This window comes from Bidens hawaiensis, unplaced genomic scaffold, assembly GCF_021521415.1.
Source record: "Bidens hawaiensis isolate Kalapana, Puna unplaced genomic scaffold, B.hawaiensis_p1.1 tig00034264_1, whole genome shotgun sequence".
NCBI classification, from domain to species: domain Eukaryota; kingdom Viridiplantae; phylum Streptophyta; class Magnoliopsida; order Asterales; family Asteraceae; genus Bidens; species Bidens hawaiensis.
The window spans coordinates 197,450-202,187 of record NW_027495923.1 but is presented as its reverse complement, the minus strand read 5'-3'; the positions used below and the strand labels follow the sequence as shown (position 1 = coordinate 202,187).

The 4,738-nt window shown below is 37.5% G+C and overlaps 1 pseudogene; it reads left to right on the top strand.

Moving 5' to 3' along the window:
- Positions 1-687: 687 nt before the first annotated feature.
- On the top strand, positions 688-1,846 carry LOC143585977 (F-box protein At3g07870-like; annotated as a pseudogene).
- Positions 1,847-4,738: the final 2,892 nt, after the last annotated feature.

Below are 4,738 nucleotides of genomic sequence, written 5' to 3'. Positions count from 1 at the left end.
TGTTCTCTTCTATCTATATTCGATCAAGAGTATTGATTTCTTTATGAGTATTGATATCTTTATGTCTGGGAAAACATAGATCAATGTATATGGTCAATTCCCACATGAGCCCAAACATTAACTAAGCCCATATCACATACTAATTTAGCTCAACTAAATAAATAACAAACTCAATGTTATTATAAAGCCCAAATAACTTTTAGGATTAAATCGAGCCCGCACTATGCGTCACCTAACTAGTTTAATCTATAATGTTATTTTATATATCGACAAGTTAATCCAATAACACTAATATAACCAACATAGGATAATAACATCAGTACGTTTAAATATACATAGTAGTCACACATGTTAATAGTTTCTTTAAATTAATTGATTCCTAGTTACAATTGCAAAAACTTGGTACATAAATCTTTACAAGACACATGTTGGAAAACGTTATGCAAATACTAATTAATTGCACATTCTCTTAAAAGTCTAAAGCTGAACACTATATACATACTTTTCAAATAGAAATCAAGCAAATCACGGCTCGTCCACATGGTCAAAGATGACGACTTTTAAAACAAGTCTCATGAAACTTTTGCGTATCTACCAAGTTGATGACTTTTATGCGTTTTTTCATTATTTAACAACCACAACACCATCAAACCCAAACTCAGTAACATCTTCTTCTAGCTTCCATCAATGGAAGACTTACCATTGCACATCATGGTTGATATTCTCTCAAGGCTTCCGGTGAAGACAATCATCCACTGCAAGTGCGTATGCAAGAACTGGCGGAATCTAGTTTTGGGCAATCACTTTGCTAATGTTCACCTCTCACGGTCACCAGCAGGCCTTGTATTTCTCCAGAAACCTGAAACATATGATTGGTAATGACGACAAACCGGGCTTTTTGAAGTGGGTGGAGATTAAGGAGGAACGTGATCACCACTGTTTATACCATGACCCTGTCATGAGCCTTGATCTCTATCTTGCGCCCGTACTCCAAACAGCTAGATTACTCCCGGTAGGCTCTGTCAATGGTTTGGTATGCTTGTGGGAGTATGGTCCAAAACATGATAACACTTATATATGCAATCCAATCACCAGAGAATATATGATTCTCCCCAGGCAAACATACTATAGAGAAGGTTATGCCGGAATCATTTATGGTTTTGGAGTTGGTTTACAGACAAAGGAATACAAAGTGATGCGGATTTTCAAGGGGGGTATTCCACCAAACCCTCATCCAAAATCTCGACCAAGTCTACTAGAAGCCAAGGTTTATACCCTTGGCACGGGCCAATGGAGGAGTCTTGGCCGTGCTCCATACCGTCTTCATGGATACGGTGGGCCATTTCTGAATGGCAATGCGCATTGGACAGTTGCTGATGAGGATGCCCCAGAGAAGATTTGTGCTTTTGATTTCGACAAAGAGACGTTTCAGTTACTTCCGTCTCCTCCTGAAACTATAAGACCTGCTGGTGGGGTCCATTTCCAAAGTCTGGCAGTCCTAAACGGTTGTTTAGGTCAATCAGATACTTACGATTTTAATCGGTTCACGATTTGGGTGATGAAGGAATACGGGTTCAAAGAGTCTTGGCATAAAGAGTTTGTGATTCAGGAAGGCGTGAGCCCTGATCTAGATTGGGTGATGTGGGAGCCTGTGTATCTGCTTGAGAGTCTAAAGGATGGAAGTATTTTGATGATCTATTATGAAGACTTCTTGCTGAAATATTGTCCTAAGAAGAAAACAATTGAAAAAATTGAAATTTTTGAACGCTATTTCTGGGGACTCGCATATCGTCCTGGCTTTCTTAAACTTGAAAGCTTTGAATCAGAAAGTGTTCATGTGTTCTAATGGTTGTATCATAATTTTATATTTTTTAATTAAATAGTAGACCATGGTTGTTATGTACTTCCATGAGGCAATTTACTTCAAGTTTGACAGTAATTTCTTCTTCTATATGATTATATAATTTGCATCTGCAGTGAATGTAGAAATGTAATTAACTCGAGTGATGTGATACAAGGAAAGAAATTCGGCCCTAATCCGTTGATTTAATTGGATTTATATAACCATAAACATTAAAATGATTCCCATTACTTGGGAATTCTGGAAATGGCTGCAGGAGGGGATCAGAGTGCAAATGATGGTATTCAGGTTCGTCTTCGATCCCACCTACTTTAAAATGCCTTGTTTATCCGATAGCATAGCCGGCTCATAGAGAGGTCGAGGAAGGAGGAAGGAGGAAGGTGAAGGACCCATGCTCATTCTACCGAGAGGCCCATCATTTTTGGAAAAAAATTGTGTATATAATTTTGTTTTAAAATATAAGTTTTCAAAATGATTTCTTGGTGCAATGCGAAAAGTGGTAGTGTATAGAATCAAACGTTATGGGTTCATTCCTATTGGAGGTATTTTTAATTTTATAGAAAAAACTTTCCTTTGTATTTTACATGGGGTATTTTAGTAACTTTTTATTATGATCATTTGCTTTGGTCTGTATTTGGCATTGAAAATGCAATCAAATTGATAAAATTATCAAATTATTTTTCACATAATTATAAACGTGATTTTTTACAATTAAAACAAAAGTTGACTTCGTTCCGGTATGGACGAGGTAGTTTTATACAAATAATTTATCAAAAGAAAAAAGGCTTTGACTTGAAATATATTTTGAAACACCACGGTTTCAAAATGTTGTTTATAAATTGAGAATTCATCAACCTTTGTGTTGACAAAATTTTAAATGTGTTTTTCAGGTAACTAAAATAGAAGCTTCGTGAAGGAATGTGGGAAAAACGGGTATCGTATTCGAACCCAACAAATTGGATAAAAATGTTATTTTAATAAATGTGTATTAAACTCATGTACAATGATCTTTTATTATAAATAAATATCCAACTTAGGTAAATGTTCGTGTTTGAAAATTATTGGCTAAATTCTGTTTGTCATTTACCAAATTAGCCTAATTAAATCTTCCGCTATTAAATTAACAATTTGGGGTGTGACGACAACCTCCGTTGATACTGCGACGGAAAACACCACCGTTGCCGCCGCATCTACCTTACACTATTTCACATTCTTCCTCATCTTCTTAGTTCAAATATGTTTATGGCCACCATCACTTCCATTCCGTCCAATGGCCAAAAAAATCCACTCTAATTCCTACCAACCTGCCAGAAATTTAAGAACGGATTCTGTATTAATATTATCCATCCTAGTCTAACTCAACTCGTCCACTTTACAACCCTCAAGCCCTCCGTACCAGTTGCCGTAACTGCCAAGGTAGCTGCTACTGCTCATGTTGCCTACGGATAACCTTCATCATCCTCCTCTTATTCACCATCGTCGCCGCCGTCGGCGTATTCTATGCCATGTACCGTCTGGATTCATCAGCGGGTTGGCGGCAGTGGTTGTAGATTGAGGGGTGGAGAGGAGGGAGGAAGAGTGTAGAGATGGCTATGGTGTAGAATTGGGTTTGAATGGTGGTGGGGGAAAGGGTTAGGGTTTGGGAGAAGGATGACGATGACGATGACGATGACGATTATTATTATTATTATTTATTATTATTATTATTAGGCGTGATTTCAGAGGTCCTATTGTATGATCGTCCCGAGTCTCAAAATTTTTTTAGAACTAATTGCTCTTATTAATATCTTTTTTAATTTCATTTGTATAAATTTCTGCAAGCTTGATGATAATTTGAAGAAAAAATAATAGGCTACGTTAAAAAAATGGATTATAAAGTATTTGACATATTGCATGTGGCTATTGGTTTAGGTATTCTCAATAACAATTTTTTTGGTGAGGGAGGTTGCATAACTTAATAATTTTTATTATGGTAAAAGATTGGTTTTGTATTGATCTGTTAAAAGTGAATCAATATTATAAAGAAAGGAACATCATTTAAATACACAAGAAGATCAGCAATAAAATAGGAAAAGATTATCCGTCAAGGCAACAATTAAGGTGGACAATCATTGGGCAATCATCAAGGAGCTTTAATATGGTAAATGATATATCAAAGGGGCATGAATCTCGCCCTTTACTCCCCCTCAATTTGGTGCGTGGAGGTTCATAATGCCCAACTTGTCAAGTAGGTGATGAAGGCTCTGTATCCCCAACGGCTTTGTGAGTACATCGGCAATTTGTTCCATTGTGTTGATTTCCGTAGGCTGTATTTCTCTAGATTCAACTCTTTCTCGGACAAAGCAACAATCCATTTCTACATGCTTGGTTCGCTCATGGAAGACGGGGTTGTTGGCAATGTGTCGAGCGGCCTGATTGTCACAAAAAAGTTAAGTGGGACCATCATAAGGCATTTCAAGTTCTTTTAATAACCATATCATCCACAATATTTCACTTACAGTGGATGCCATAGCCCGGTATTCAGCTTCGGTGGACGAGTGAGACACTACCGATTGCTTCTTTGATTTCCATGATATAGGTGCCCCCCTAAAAGTAATAAATACCCGGTACGTGATTGCCGTGTCATAGGGCAACCAAGCCGGTCTGAGTCACAATAGGCTGTGAGGTTTGTTCCACCATCTTTGGTCAGGAGAATTCCTTGTCCAGGAGTGGCCTTAAGATATCGTAAGACACGGTTAGCGGCTTCAAGATGACTCTCTCTCGGGTAACTAACGAATTGACTTAGAACATTTACTGAATAAGCAATATCTGGTCTTGTTGCTTGTAAATAAAGAAGCCTCCCAATGAGTCTTCTATATTGGTTTGCATCCACATGAG